General features: G+C 44.3%; 1 protein-coding gene across 2 annotated transcripts in view; it reads left to right on the top strand.

The window, feature by feature from the left end:
* The first annotated feature begins 10,801 nt into the window (after positions 1-10,801).
* Positions 10,802-16,936, top strand: part of CCSER1 (coiled-coil serine rich protein 1) — a 709,611-nt gene continuing 703,476 nt past the window's right edge. For both annotated transcript variants that reach the window (XM_077814383.1, XM_077814384.1), the window contains exon 1: positions 10,802-10,885. The gene's annotated coding sequence lies outside the window, so the exon portion shown is untranslated. The remainder of the gene's footprint in view (positions 10,886-16,936) is intronic.

Below are 16,936 nucleotides of genomic sequence, written 5' to 3' on the forward strand. Positions count from 1 at the left end.
TTAATAACTACTCCATCCAGGTATCTTGGAAGAAGACTATTTATTACCCATATAGGATTCAAAGGTTGTCATGAGAAATATATACAAATTTTACTCCAGGGCAGAGCAAATAGGAACATAAGAGTCAAGAAACTTCTTGACATATAAATTATTACAACTCTATTAGCAGTGCAATAAATTCTGCATTTTGAACATTTTTTGTTTTTGATTTAATGTTAAGCTAAACATGTTTGGCAATATCTGGGCACCTCTGAACTGAAAAGTTTTCTGATAGGTTACTGCCTTGATCATCTGTGCTGCTGTGTTTGCTGTCATTTTTGAGAATCACAGTGTTCAAAAAAATGATGTTTGATGCCATTCGTCGCACTTATGCATCAATAATCAAACTGTCTAGGATGATATTACTAAGTCTATTGGGTGTCAAGACATATAAGGTGATCACTAGCTGGGAAACAAACTTCCCCAGCAGTTTAGTATTGCACAATTATATAGGGAGTTTACGCCTTCTTCTCTAGCATCCAATATTGGCCATTGACAGAACTAAGATATTTGCCTAGGTTGGTCACCGTTAGTCTGCTCCATTATGGCAACTCCTGTGTTCCAGCAGCACAAACTCCGTAAAGAGTGGTGTATTAAAGGAAATGACGAGAAAACTGAGGCCCCACTTGAATTCGTAATACACGAGGGTAAGCCGAGTATTTGCACGGCACTCTGGTTATTTGTGCTGACTTGTTTTTATATGAAACACAGCAGTTGTACATCATAAATATGTGTGTTGGAGTCTGTTAATATTCGTAACAACAATTAATAATGCATAGCTTTTTTAGGGCCTGATCCAAAGCCCACTGAACTCAAGGGAAAGACTATCTAATTGATGTGTCCCCGAGCAGTACTCTATGTTTGCACCAAACTCATCACATTGGCTTCAGTTACTTTCTCCCCCACCGAGTGTATAACATTTCCATAATATTTTAGGATTTAACTTTAAATTTAGATTTTTGAAAAAAGAAAAGTGGTTTTCCCTTTCCTGCATACAGGATATGAAGCTAAGCAGAACAGACACTGAATGTGAAAGTGCACCTCCACATCCTTGTTTGATTGCACATTGACTTGAAGCTTGATACTCCCCCTTCTTCTGAAGCCTAATGGTCATGTGAGCCAGTGTAATGCTTCTTGAGGCAAAGCAATCTGCTACAGTAATGGAACGGAATATAACGGTGTGATTCTCGTCGAACTCTTGGGCATTGGCCAGCGTTTTCCATGTACGCCATGATACCGAAGTTTGAATTTCCTTGGTTCAGCTGTTTTATGAACACACTGATTGATACCTATATGTATTTTCTACACCAGTGCTTTAGACTGCATTGTGTGCAATACCAAATATGCAAGGAAGGATGATTTAGTGACTAGGGCACTGTCATTGGAATCAGGAGACCTCGGTTCAGTCCCCAACTCAACCACAGATTTCTTACGTGATCTCGGGCAATTCACTTAATCTACCCTGTGCCTTAGTTCCCACATCTGTTTAAAAGGGGAACAACACATCCATTAATGATTGAGATGCTCAGATGCACTGTACTACAGAGGCCCACAACGACTGGCCAGCAGCTTTACAAACTTCAAATTGATAGCTAAACTGAAATGCTTTCCTTTTTGCCTAGGTATTGTGTGATGGGCTCTTAGGATAGTTTTGCGGAACAGTGAAGGATGCACAGGAGAGACGTCTGGTCTGCTTGTGGGGGAGGTGGATGGGTGGAATTTAGTGAAAGGAGTGATGGAGGCTGGCATCCTTAAGAGGGCAGAGTTAAGGTTATGGTGCATTCTCTGTGGTGTATGATGGTTGTGCTAATGGCGAGCATCTCTCTGTGCGGAGGAATAAAAGATGTACTTTCAGGAGCCTTAACTTTTCATTTCCTTTCCTTTTAACGCTTGTGTCTGATATAATGTGGGCAGAGATCAACCATAGCTGACACATAGCAGAGGCTTCTTGTGCATTAATACATTTCGCTGTTTTGTGTAATGGACACTTAGATAAGAGGGATAAGATGAACGTGCACCTGGCTGTTTTGGTTAATTTCACTTATTTTTTGTCTTGGACTATGTCTGCTACCCACTTGCCCAGTATAGTGGGAGGCATTTTGTTTGCAAAGGAGAGGAATTGCCATTCAGTCAGTTGGGTGTGCGAGGGTTATGGAGTGTGTGAGGGGAAGTTATACCTTGAAGCAATGTCAATTTCCTCTCGACCTGGTCCATCTGCTTCAGCTGTACTGGCTCTTTCTTTTATTGTACTTGTGAGATAGATCCCTAGACCTTACTCTGCTGAGGAAAACTCTTTAATAGTTCTCTGTTAACAAAACAGCTTTTGGGGCACTTAGGCCCGAGGCAAACCTAATTAAAGTTAGTTTAATGCAGAATTTATGAACTCCCAATTCAATGGTACTTTGGAAGGCTCCTGCTGTGATGATTCAGTGAAGAGAATGGCAGATATTGCAAAATGATACATCCATTCTTCATCTTTAGCCTTCTGCTTTCCAATGCAGAATACCACCCTCAGTCCATGTTTCCCATGCCAAGTAAACATTCAATACATGTCACATAAAAATACAGTTCTCTCTTCCAACAGCAGGTTTCTTCTCTCTTCCCATTTTGTAGGCTGCTTTAATAAAAAAACTGAAAGGAACGTTTGTCAACTCACACTTGGCCCCATGTACAATCTTTATAAAAATAAACTTTAAAATAAAAACCCTAGAACAAACAGGAATGTTTCCACAATTAAAATTTCATTTTTTAAAAAAAAGCTGTTTTAAATAAATAAACAAGCCTCTGCAATGTTTCAAACCCAAATATTACAAAGTAAAAAAAGAAAAGTGAAACTGACTCTATTAATGCTCATTGTCCAAGCGGAGTGACACATGACATGGGTTGTATTTGTTTTAATGTCTTTGTTTATAATAATATAAGAGCTCGCTCCTACAAGGAGCTCCGTGCAGGCAGTACCTACCTACATGAAGTACCACAGACTTCCAGGCAGGCACAGGGGTCTGCTCAGATAGATCTCTTTGCAGGATTGGAGTCTAAGGCCCAGTGTCTACACATTTTTTGTATCAATAAATTGTTTCATTGATGGGAATGCTTTTTTCACTGATATAGTTATATCAGTACAATCCCTTGTATGGAGGCAGTTATACTGGTATAAAGGATCTTTATATCAGTATAACTTATTCCCCTTCCCATAAGGGAATAAGCTATACTAATGTAAATAATCTTTATATTGGTACAACTGAGCCCACACTAGGGGGGTTGTACTGCTTTAACTATACTGGTATATTTAAAACACTGCAACTTTTGACTAAAGACAATGATGAAGGTGGTGGTAAAGTAAAGAAATATATTTTCAATGTATGATTTTTAAGTTCTTTCTTTAAATAAGAATCCTTTCCTCTCCGTGTCCCTTCCTTAGTACAAACTGCATGTCCCCCTGCGACCCATTCTCAAACCCAGTTCTCACAATCGTGCATAAGAAATAATTCAGTCCTTTTTCTTTCTGAGCGATGGATGCTTTTTGTCTCCATCTCCCCCTTCTCTCCTGCCTCTCTCCTAACCCCCCCCCCCTCAAAATGACCGCTTTAGACCCAGAGCGGAGGAAGAGTGCATTGTAGTGATATCTGCATTGGCTGTTTGCATGTGGCTGAAAACATGAAAATGCTCAGAATAAGGTGAACCAGACATGTCCCTAATGGGTGAAATGAGGAGTACAGCATTGCACATGGTTGTTGGGGATTTTTTAAAAAAATTTTGTGCATGCCTGCAGGGACACATTCATGAGAGTTCAAATTTCTGCCAGACAACTCACTCCAGGGCTATTTAAAGAAATAAAAATCCACACGTTTTGCTCATCTTAATAATCTAAAATTTTACAGGGTAAGGAGCACTTGTCACTGTGAGTGCACTGAAGTGTATTTTAAATTTCTAATTATAATTTCCATTTGTGAGCATAGTTTTGAAGGTGGTTATCTTGCTGAAAAGCAGGGTTGATTCTGCCACCGGTAGTGAAGGAGTCCGCTTAAGAAGAAGGAAACACAAATGTTTAATTAAACATCTGTTTTACATTACCATTCTTTTTATGATTAACCTAAAGCAGGGTTTGGCCTCTCTTGTGGGGTTCTTAATGTTAGCATCACAAACAACATCACTTTTTAACATAATGATTGCTTCCCACAAAGTAGCTTACACATTCAGCTTATGTAGCATTGTACAGCGGGTGAACTGGGTCAAACAATGAATTCCTGTCCCAAAGAGCTGCTAATCCATGGATAGAAGTGGGTATGATCCTGGGCAACAAAACTGACACAGGCTGGTTTATTATGGAACAAGTGTTTCTTGAAGGAAGAATGGAAGGAACTTGGTTTCTCCTTTTGAGTGTGTCAGTGTGGGTCCCACTGTATATGTGCACATGCCTAATGCATGTGAAGATTCTTTTGAATAGCAGTGTCTATTAAGGCTGCGCATGTATCCTTTGCCTCCTCATGTTCCCATATGAGAGCATAAAGGGCAGGGTGGGTGCAACCCTACCTCCAGTTCCCTCTTAGCACCCATTGTAGCAAAACAGAACCTGGTGAGTGTCTGACCCATTAGTTCTTACCCTTGGCTAAACCTTCTACAAATCTTCTAAAAACCTTCAGAACTCTTTTGATTACCTTGACTTAAAACTGCTGTGATCATCTCTACTCATCTGGACCAAGGGTTGATGCTTAGACGCTCCCAGTACAGAGCTTCTTGACATGGCAGAATGAAAGCCTGTGCATTTGAAGCCCTGTCTATCCTGCAATGGGCTAATCCCCTTAAGAGATGGCCACCGTGGATGCCCCTTCTGCCTAGAAGAATCGCATATACCAAACAGTTGTTCAGTACGGCTATCGTTCTCTGCTAAGATGTGTAAGTTGTAAGACGCGCAGCTCAAGCTCCATCTCCATCTTCTGGAACAATCCGTGAAGGTTTCCTCATCAGACAAGCTTCAAGATCCTGCTGCATCATCCAGTCTAGCAGGCAATCAACACTGAAGACCAGCACAGAGAACTTCACTGAGAAAAGGCCTGACCCTGGCACCACCACCCCTGACATCAAAGCTGGCATCTACCTTTCTGACACTGAAGTCCAGTACTGATAGAGGCTGTTCTGAACATGGATGCAGAGACTCCAGTCAGAGCTCCAGGACAGACAGTGTAAAGACTCCAGAAATAAATCCACAGTCCCAGCACTGAGTCAAAGGCTGGTGAGAAGGAGCCTTTGTGGAGAGTTGGCTTTGCTGACGTGGGCAGGCCCAAGTTAAGACAAGACAAGCCCAGACAAGTAATTGGTGAAACAACTAACTATTGTGAATATATTTATAATAATTAAGGAAGGCAGAAACTAACTAAATTAACTATTGTGGGTATATTTGTAGTAAAAAAAAAAAAAAAAAAGTAAGCAGAAACACCCTGAACTGATAAGCTTGCCTGATGCAATCTGCAAAGCAATGGGACTTTACATGCAAGAAGTATAGATGTTAGCATCTAGGAAAGATGTATATAACTGTGTGGTGTGTGACATGAATTGGAATTGTAATATCAACCTGTAGCTCTGTGCCTGGGCCTGGCCAGCATGGTCAAACGGCTGTTAAATGCCTAATAAAGTAACCTGTGACACGAGCTGGAGTCAAACAGAGTTTTTTGGATCCCAGAGAACTGGATTAGGTGTTCTCCCAGAACTGGACAAAGAGTTCTGGATAAGCTGAATTGAAAGGTCTTGGAGGAAATCCCAACACAAAGTGCCGAGGATGTCCCAGGTCTCCCCTCGGCTCAGTCTTTGGTGCTGAAGAATCTACTGTACCTATACAGCCCTCCATACTGAGAGCACCATAATCTTTAGTGCCACCCCTAGATGAGGTTTGTTTCTACTGACTGTCGTGGATGCATACATTCTCCCCATCCTCAGAGGAGAGGATTCTCTATTCAAAGTCAGCTTCCCCTGCAGGGCTCCGCCACAAGCAGCTCATCAGGACTGGCACTGGACTGGCCCATAACCAATGAGGCAACCATACTCCTACAGAATACTCATCATTGCTCTCTTGGGGTTCCTGGGGTCCACTATTTCTTGTTTCGAGAAGCTGGTCGCCACCTGATTCATGGAAGAGAAAGAGGTCACTTTCCCTGCTGGTGTCTGTGGCCAGACCACCAATGCTGGAGTACCAGGAGGAACTGGACACAAGGGCAGAGCAGGCTGTAAGTGCTTTGTGGCAGTGGCTGTCTTTTTGTTCTGTGTTTGTACAGTGGCTAGCACAAATGGGGCTCCAAGGTGCTACAATAGTACAAATTATAAACAGTACCCAAGACTCAGTATCACCACCAAAGGACCAGTCATCTTCATCTACTGATGATACTGTAACCTCTGAACTGGTACCAGCAACTGGTGACTTCAAATCCTTTTGAGGATTGACAAGACTCTGGAGATAGATATGTCAGTCATATCAGAAAAATCCAACAAGCTGTTTGACTTCCTGTCAACTTCTGGTCCTGTCAGGATTGCCCTTCCCATAAATAATCGACACTTGACCCAGCTAAGATCCTGTAGTGGATGCTGACTGTGATAACATGCATGGCAAAATGAGTAGGAAAAGTAGTACCAATTACCTCCAATGGAGTTTGAATACTTCTACCCTCACCCAATGCAGGATCCTTAATTGTGCATGACAGCCCTAATTCAGATTAAAAGTAAAACAAGTTTATTAACACAAAAAGAGGATTTTAAGTGAGTTCAAGTGTAAGGGATAAAGTCAAAAATGGTTACAAACAAAGAAAAGGTGATCTCTCACTTCCACCTGAACCAATTACCTCACCATGCTTCTTCCTAGAGCTGCCCTCAAACAGAGAGAGAAGAAACTGTGTACACTGGATGTGTCCAGAGCTTTTTATATTGCCTTGATAGCACCAACCCCTTCTGATTGTCTCCCCACCTCTATGTAGCCATTTCTAACCGTCTAAAGGCCAAACCATCTTGTCACAGAGAACCTCCAAGTGAATCGCACAGTTTATTTTCACTTGCCATCAACTAGTTGGTAAGCCTCCAAACATCAAAGCACACACAACCAGCTCACAGGCAGCATGTACCTATTGCGTTAGGAATGTTCCAATTTCTGAGATTTGAAAAGCAGCCAGGACATCTTAAGGAGCCATAATACCTCTAGTGTAGGTAACCATTCTACATATTAGTCGAGGCAGCTATCATAGAGGGTGGTGCGAAGTAAGGCACAGGATTAGGAGCGGATGAAGGAGACAAAAGGAGTGATGAAAAGAGAAGCACCAAGTAGATAGGGGATGTAGGAGAATTGGAAATGCCAATTTTATTAAAAACTTTCAAAACATCTTTCTCAGTTGGTTAGTGAGAATGTCGTCGTCTTTGTGAATTTGCATACCCTGAATGTAGAATCTTCTCTTAAGATGTGTGCATACTTGTGAAAGAACTTGATGGGCCTGATTCTCCAGTCACATCATTGCAAAACTGAGGAGGGGAGAACTGGGTTACTTATTTATGTGGGTGTCCAGAAGCTGCATGTCCTGCTGCTTTCCTGCACCTACCCAGTTGGTTTTCAGCCAGCTTACCTACTTTAATATGGAGGCTGCTTGATGATTAATCATATTCCGACCGGGGTTTCTTTCATTCACATAAAACATGATTAATAGTTTGTAAAGCTGCCATTATTGTGTCCAAGCTTTGCTGCTTGCTGCTGTTGGTCTGCCTGTCTTGCCACACTGAATCAGAGCCTGTGCTTGGAAACATCCTCCTCAAGAATATCTAGGAGTGCTGCTTAATGACAGGTGCTCATCTTTCAGGACAGCAGACAAGTGAATTTACAGCAAAGTGCTAGAAAGGTAAGGTTAACCCCTGGGAGGCTTTTTGAACCTTTTTACTTAAATGTAAGGCATAATGAGGACAGGGAGACAGTGTAGGGAATAACTGACGATCCTTACTTGGGGACTGATTTGTCAGAGCACTTAAGCATGTGGCTAACTTTAAGCACATGCTTGAATGCTTTCCTGAATTGGGACTTGATTCCCACTAAAAATATCTGGGTACTGTATGTCCTTGTTTGCAACTTGTGAATTGCGAAGAAATGTAATTTTACTTGGAAGTGTTTCTGTTGAGGAAATGTCAGCCAAGGTTTTTCAACCTTATAATGATGGAGGAGGGATTTCTAAACTACTTCTACCTCTTTCCCGACATTCCACGTTCCATTACTACACATCCTGTATAATGTGCTCCAGTCTTTCCTGTAAGATTTACTGCAGAATTCATTATCTACTCCAGATGTATTATTCAGCACCAGCAGAAAAAGGAACAGGGCAGTAGAAACAAGACAGCAGAAAGACATAAGGGTTCTTCCAGGTTAAGTCCATTATATCCCTTAGAATAGAGTCCAGGGCAATAAGCATGAATGAATGAACTAGCTATGTTTAGAAACAATTACATATGTGGAACCTGCTTGTCTAGACAGCCGGTCTTTTTATCTAGATCAATTTGTTACATGTACACTTGATAATACTTATGTGCTAAATCTTGCAAATTTTCACTTAGACCAGTTTTGCAGGGCTCTGAACAGCTCTACAGGTCACTGTGCAGTAGTGATCAGTTGTGCAGCAACAGGCTGGGGGCCTCACACATTCACTTTTCACAGGGACAGACCATTCCCCCTTCCCCTCTTCTACCCCACCGAGGCCCCACCCTGGCAAGGTGTGGGGGGGGCCTTAGAGCCACAGCCCGGCCATGATACGAGCTGGGTGGGCAGTCATGGGGAGCCACGGCGGCCCTGCCACCTGCCCACAGTGTGGGAGGGGCTGAGAGCAAACCCCGGCCATGTCCCTGCCCCCCAGGCTGCCCAGCCGGCCAAGGGCAGGTGGAGGATCCTTGAGTCCATGCCAGCTGCGGGTGTGTGTGTATGCGCTGCAGAACCTCAGCTCGGCCACAGTAAGAGACGGGTGGGCAACTGTGAGGAACCGCAGCGTGGACCCTCCACCTGCCCTGGGTGGGAGGGTCTCGGGGGCAGCAACACGGGCCGGGGGCTGCTTGGGATCCCCACCCAGAGTATGTTGAGGGTCCACCGCTGCTCCCTACAGCTGCCTGCCTGGCTCTTAGCATGGGAGTCTGGGTCCCTCCACCCGCTCTGGAGAGTCTGTGCTATAGCTGCAGATACAAAATTTGTATCCGCATCAGAGCTGAGCTCTGCAAAAAAGGTCTATTGATATCCGGATATCCACGGCTATAAAGCGGATACCCATGGATTTGCAGGGCTCTACTTATTTTTCTGCAGGATCAGGACCGGAGACCACATCTGCAAACCCTCACTCATGCAAGTCCTCCTTATTCCTGTGCTCATGTGAGTTGTCCTCTTACCCTGGTTTTCAAACACCTGTGGGCTGCAGACCCCTGCGAATCCACAGACTAAGATTTCTAAAGGAATCTGTACTTCCATTTGAAATTTTTTAAGGGTTTGCAGATGAAAAAAGCTTGAAAACTGCTCCCCTCTTAGAATCAATGGAGCAGTATATGTGAGTAAGCATGACTCAAGTGAGTCAGGTCTGCAGAAGCGGGCCCACCCATCTGTGTTAGCAAGAAACAAAATTTAAGGGGGAAAAAAATCGTGTTCAAAATGTGACATGCTAACCACTCCAGCTTCCCTTTGAAAACAACCCCCACACCTATGTTCCCACCTCAACTCCAGCAGGGGTGTGAATCCAGCCTAACTGGACTGAGTTCGGGAGAGTTACTCCAGCAGCCAAGTCTGAATTTCCATCCCTCTCCCTAGCTGAGACTCCTGGCGTGGGAGCCAGGGTTTTAAATACAGCACTCTGCGGCGTGGGTCCCTGAGCATCACCTGCCTGGCTTGTACCCTATTAACTGGAAACATCAATCACAAAGTAAATACCTAAAAAGGGGGTGGGGCAGTGGAATCCCTTGGCTACACTACAGTGCATCAAAATGACTTCTCAGGCAGGGGGCCAGTGGACACACACCGGAGTGGGGCTGAACCCCGGGCGGGGCGCCACCTTCGCTCCTGGTCTCCTGTGTGTGCGCCTGGCCTAGGGTGACCAGACAGAAAGTGTGAAAAATCAGGACAGGGGATGGTGGTGGGGGGTAGTAATAGGAGCCTATATAAGAAAAATTCCCAAAGAGCGGGAGGTTTCAGAGTAACAGCCGTGTTAGTCTGTATCCGCAAAAAGAACAGGAGGACTTGTGGCACTTTAGAGACTAACCAATTTATTTGAGCATGAGCTTTCGTGTCCCTATAGGATCGGGACATCTGGTCACCCTAGCATGGCTGCAAAGGAGGCTTGGGGAAAAAATACTTCTCTCCCTCTTTGCCTCCCGGCTGACTCCGAGCCCAGGGAGGTGAGGTTGCCCCAATCCGCCCCACCCCTCCCCGCCGCCCCTTTGCCCGCCTGGGCAGCAGGGGTGGGACCGGGCGCTGCAGCAGGGAGGTGGCAACACAGACGCGCTGGGAAGCGCCTCCCCCGATCCCTCCCCTGCTCCTCGCCCTCCCCGCACCCACACACACAGCGCCGGCTGCCAATCCCTCCTCTGCTCGCTCTCACAGCAACAACATGCCTGCCTGGGAAGCGGCGGCTCGTGCAGAGGAGCGGGGCTGGCTCCAGGAGGATTATTAGCCCTGAACCAAGGGGTGGGGTGGTGGCAGTGGGGGTGGGCTAAAGGAAAAAACACCAAACCAGCAAGCGGAGGAGGAGGAGGTGGGGGGCAAGGCAGAGACTCAGCCCTGCCACCCCCCCCTTCTCCCCACCAGACACCAAGCTCTCAGTGCGCTGGAGGAGCCCAGAGAGAGCAGCAGCCCAGCCAGGTAGTAAATATCCTTCCTGCCCCACTCACGTCTCTGCCTTTGCGCTTTGCTCTGCTCCCTGTCCCGGGGCTGGGCTCAGCCTGGCAGGCAGGGGGAGCCAGCCCAGGCCTCGGGGCTGCTGCTGGGCTCCTGACACAGGATTTGGGGGGGTTGCGAGGGAGGTGGCCTGTCTCTGCCCCCCCTGAGGTGTGGGCTGCGGATGCATTTTGGGAGGCGGGGGGGTTGCATGAGGCTGTTGCCAGGCTGGGTGACTGCAGAGGGAGGGGAAGACGGGCTTTGCTGCTCTCCGCTTCGGCTCCTGCAGGTAGATCCGGGGCCGGGCAGGCAGCAGGGCCAGCTGATTGGGAGCGGGAGGAGGGCGGCCGGGGCCCCGGTGCGCGGTTGCACTGAGCGGCAGCAGGAGGCGGGGGTAGATCCGCGTTGCCCGTGCCGGGCGTTCGCGCTGATTCCGGGGATTTGGCTGAGCTTCGCTCCAGCAAGTCGGCAGCGGCGGCTGGGATTAGGGAGAGGACAAGTCGCTTTGTGGCGGGGGTTGGCTCAAGGGCTCCTGTGGGTTGGCAGCGAGCGAGAGGAGGCAGGCTGGGCTCACTCACAGACAGGCAGCTGCCTGCTTTGCAGCGCTTAAAGGGGACTCGGGACGCCTGCAGCCGGGGGAGGCAGCTTGCAAAATGTGGGAGCCATGGACTTTCCAACAATGCCATATGTCGCCTCTTCTTCCCCCCGGGCCACTGCTCCCTCATCCAGGCGTTGGCAAACACCCGGCACCTAGCCACCCTCACGAGAGAGGGGCAGCCAGGGCAGGTGGCATTTGTGGAGGGGGGGGCTCTGAGGAGCAGGAGAGAGATGGTGACATGGCTAGGAACTGTTTTTGTGGGGACAGTGTGCCCACCCTCCCCCCTGCACAAGACCTGAAGCTTCAGCATGGCTCTGGCCTGAAGAGTGTCCTACCCCAAAGACAGATCTAGACTAGACAGGAGGCTTTGGGAAATCCAGAGGATGCTGCTTTTCCTCTGGTGCTGACAGAATTCCCATTGGTGTCCGTGAAGTTATTCCTGACTCTCCCTGGTGTGTGAACGAGAGGAGAGTAAGGATCTAAGTTTGGCTTTTCATTCGGTCTTCTTTTTTTGAAATGTTTCAGAGTAACAGCCGTGTTAGTCTGTATTCGCAAAAAGAAAAGGAGTACAAGTACTCCTTTTTTTGAAATGTTCATTCAGCTGGCGATTGCAGGAAGGAGCAGTTTGTTGGGAGAGATTTGAACAGGGGGTTGTGGTGGCATCAGATTATGTGTGGCATTTCTAAGTGGCTCCCCTTTGAGTCATGAGCTGAAGGATGCTACCTGTCCCTTTCTGAATCACATGAGATGCCTCACAGGGTGGAAGAAATGGGGATGTAGCTAATTACACACAGGGCTTGTGAAAATCCATGCTTTCCTTGAGTACATCCTCATGTCCTTTTCCCTAACTGTAAAAGCTGTCCTCAGGTGATTACACGCTTTGGCTTTCCCTGAGGAAAGGAAAGGTGCTGGGAATTGTGTCACTGGGGAGTTGAGAACAGTTTTCCTTTCCAGCAGAGAAGTGAAGTTTCTCAGAGGCCACAGCTGTCATCCACGCTTCCCAGCTCTCTCACTCCCTTCAGCTTGTCCTGGGAGCCACAGTGGAGAAAGTAATCACTTCTTTCCACCCATTTCCCTTTTAGACATTTTCACAGCTGAATGTTTCTAGAAGGGAAACTTGAAAAAAATCCTCTCTTGAAGAGCTGATTCTATGCTAGACATGTTTTTCCTTCTGGTTTATGTTGCACTTGAAGTGTTAAAACTCTCCAGAGGCAGAAGGAGAAAGAGACTAGGAAGGTTTACTAGCTACTTCAAACAGTTCCTCTTGCTCGAACTTAAAAGGGGAGGGGGAAGGAACATGTTGCAAAATCAGTTAAAGATTATATAAAAGTGAAATATTAATGACCTGAAAATGTTTAGACAGCAAAGACATTGCACCTAGTCATTTTGGAAGCTTTCCATCCTCTTTACAACTCCTTATGGTATATGTAACTATGACTCTGTAGCAAAATGCAATTAAAATTAAAGAGCAGCAGGATTTGTAATTATGTAGATAGAAGTATGCTCATGGTAATAATGGATAATAATACATATGCGTCTCTTGCATAGGAGTTGCTTTTACTCTTGTTCTTGAATGATGCTGTTGGACAGAAGCCAGTAGCCTGACAAACTTTTTAAACGTTTTTTTAAGGTATCGAAATGCCAGGAGCTTAATTAAGTCCTGGGTTATACACCAGAGGAAGGCCTCAGGCCCCAGATGCTGGAACGTCCTCTGAGAGAGACAGTTGTGGTGCTGCAAGGTGCCTGTGGCAACTCTCACATTGCGGTGGGTCCGCAGGTGGCTAGTACAGTTCCAGAAGGAGGTAGGCCTGCCAGGGAAGGTAGTGATGGCATGAACACTCTAGCCTGCTTCCCCTGAAGCCAGTAGGAATTTGGAAAATCTTCACTGGTTTCCCTGGGAGTAGGATTGGGTCCTTACCTTGTGTTTGTGATCAGTTGTGCGGTTCAGTTTGGGCACCATTCCCAGCGAAACCTGCATGAGTATGGGGCCCGTAGAATGGAGTACACAAAGCGCCTGCATAAAGCCCTCTTGATATACCTTATTGTAGGACTGTGTAGAGTATCAAAGGACCCGAATTCCCCTGCATGGTGCAGATCCTGAATATGGTAGTTTGGAGGTGAGCTGGAAGAAGGACCCTGAGGTCAAATGCTATGCAAACATAGGGTTCTTAATATCCAGCAGAGGGGGTGTGGAGTGGAAACTTATATTCTAGCCTACAGGTCACAGTAGACTCTGAGGAGGGACTGCATTATACCCCAAGGCCTGCTGACAGGTTTGGGGTTGAATTCATCCTCCACAGCCCTTGCTTAATGCCCTGCATAAGGCTTTGTTCAGCAGGGGTGATTTTCCCCCGAAGCTCATTGTAGTGTGGTGGATAAGCAAGATTAGAAATCTGATGGTACTTGGGTCCTCTCTGGCATTCTTTGTGTGAAGTGATATGTATCTGCAGTAGAATATTCTTTGTTCTTGTTCCCCACTACAAGGGAAAAGGGACTGGGAACTGACAACTTGGGGGTTCTGTTTCTATCTCTGCCATTCTCGTGCAAGTCCATTTGCCTTTCTGAGACTCAGTTTATCCATTTGGTAAAATAATATCTACATTGTGTGTTGTGAGACTGAACAGGTACTGCATAAGGGAAAGGTACTGTTTTTAAGTAATGTATTTTTGTTTCTCTTGCTATGATAGTTCTTTGTGGCACAGAAGATTTTAAAACTTGTAATTGTGTTTGAAAGCTTTTTTGCACAAGCATTTTATTATCCACACTCAAAACTCTGTGATATGGAAAGGGCTTTGTGTAAATTCTGTTGGACCCATTCCAGAAGTTCTTATTTAGTCCATACTTAGGTGAACTTCCCATGGGCATCATTGGGGATTTTGTCTGAGTACAGGCTTCAGAACTGGCTTTATTGTGAAAAAATTGTCTTCGGTTGGTTGGTTTGTTTTTTTGGTCTGTTGGTTGATTTGTTTTGCAGATTATTGTTAACGACAAACAGAGGCCCCAGTACTGCAGTTCACTTCATTTGAGCAAATCCTGACACATGTATAGAATCTATTGATGTGATTGGGGCTTTGCATGGGTGGAACAGCTATGTGGCTATGTGGAGTTGGTTGCAGGATCAGAACTATACAGAGTAATGTGGATAGTTTTTATGTTTTATAAATAGCAGTAAATAAATAAGTACCACTGTAAGGTAATTCAGGTGAAGGCGGTGAGTGGTGCGCACACATACGTTTCAGAGAAACATATTTTGTTAAAATAGACTTACCTGTAGATGTTGAAAAATATATCTAAATACACTCATGTGGAGGGACAGTACAGTGCAAGCACTTACACTTAAGTTGCAAAACTCCCATTGACTTAAATGGGACCAGCATGTCACCCTATAAGTAGTTTGAAGTCAAAGGGGCTATTTGCAAAGCATGAAGTTAAGTATGTGCATAAGTCTTTGCAGTTTCAAGGCCCAGCTTTGTATCCTGCGGTACAGTCATATGTTGCCATCACATCCACTTCCTTGATTAGATTCATTCGGCAGTTTTCTACAATGGTAGTAAAATGTGCTTCATTTGCTTGCCTTTTAAAGTATGCATTTTGTAGTGATGATTTTAAAATCATCTTCTGTTTATTGTCAGCTATGGCTTAAGGCTAAGATGCTATATTAACCAACTTAACCTGACTTTTGTAGTGACTTTTAGCTATTTCAGAATATTGGCTTTGTGACATGACATGGAAAATACAGCATTCATGAACACTTACAAATAGTATCCATGGTGTGATTTGCACTTGAGTCATTTCATGTATATCCGTATATTTCAGCACGGACCTACAACTCTGGGATAATGGAAGTTACATCTATATAATACACATGCAATTGAATAAATAATAGCATAGTTATTCACTTGTTAAATTTACAGGTATTTTTATTTATAGCTTTTTCGCTGGCGTTCTCTGTGCTGCATGCCAGAGTGTATCGTTTAGATAATATAAACTCACATACACTATGACAACTATAGTTTGATTTCCCTGTTGGAGAGTAACAAAATGCTTATGCTTTAGGCCATTGCCTTTATCAGCACCATGATCTGTCCTGTATGGGATAATCATTTTGTCATAAAATCTGAGTTTCGGCGATGAGAAATAGGACTACAGGGAGATAAGAACATAATATATGCATGGAAATCCTGATTTTTTCTTTTTTAAAAAAGGGTGGAGAAAAGAATTTGCAAAAATATCTGCATTAAAATCCCCGTTCTGTGTGCATTTTGAGAGTCTTTACAAAAATTAATTCAGATGGTGAAACTGAATAATCTACCAGTGTATAAGATCAGCTTCAGCACATACACAATGTAGTTTGGTTATAATCATATATACAAATGTACGGCAAAATATATCTGCAGAATTTTGGACTTCATACATTTCTGCAGTCAGGTCAGATTCACAGTGTGTGTGGGAATGCAGCAACACCCCCAAATTGGGAAGACTCCAGCATCAATAGCGTACCCTGCACACTTTATTGAAAAGGGCTTTATATCTAAATATACCAAATTATCTATCTAAGGTACATACATGACTCCCATTGCCACAGTATCTGAGAACTTCACAGTCTTTAATATATTTATCTTCACAAATATCCAAGAGAGCTTTTCTGGAAAGTTTGAGCCAAAACATCTGTCACTTTTTAGAGTGAAGGAAGTGTTTTGGGGGGGGAGAATCACTTGTCCATTATTATTTTATTTATTTATTTTAATTTTAATTGTTGCTTATCTTTATAAAGGTCCAGCATATCAATAACAGACAGTTGAAATCTAGCAGAGAGGTTGTTCCTATGTCAAAAGTGTACCTTTTTGTACTGGATGTGATTTGTCAAATTACTACATACTGGGTTTTGTAATGCAGTCTTTTAATTGTGCCAGCATTATATTGGTTCTGTGCATATGTGTGTGTACTTCAGAAAGTATAATGGCAGTGCTGTGTCTTTCTTTACGAATATTGAAGCTGTATGGGAAGTACTTTGTTTTGTGAAATCCTTTGGCCAGAGCCTCAGCTGGTTTAAATCAGTGTAACTCGATTGACTTAAATGGAATTATGTCAGTTTTCACTAGCTGAGGATCTGGCCTTACCTTATCTTTTTATAAGGTTGCTCATCAGTGTAGTATCTGAGCACCCTTTAGATACATAAATACAAATATTTCTTTTGTCCAGTTTGCAGGCAGGAATGAGCTTAAGGTTACTGTGATTTTTTTTTTTTAAATATGAAGTATACTTGATTCATTCCATGCACACCTTTATATGTAAGGAATATAAATATGTCCTCCATATTCAATATTAGAACACATTTAAAAAAGAATAAGGCATATACATAGCATAGTTAACATGTAAAATAAACAAGCAAACCAACCCTGTGTTATAACATATGTGTTGCACCCTGGAATAGAAAA

Source organism: Eretmochelys imbricata, chromosome 4 (assembly GCF_965152235.1).
Source record: "Eretmochelys imbricata isolate rEreImb1 chromosome 4, rEreImb1.hap1, whole genome shotgun sequence".
Lineage (NCBI taxonomy): Eukaryota > Metazoa > Chordata > Testudines > Cheloniidae > Eretmochelys > Eretmochelys imbricata.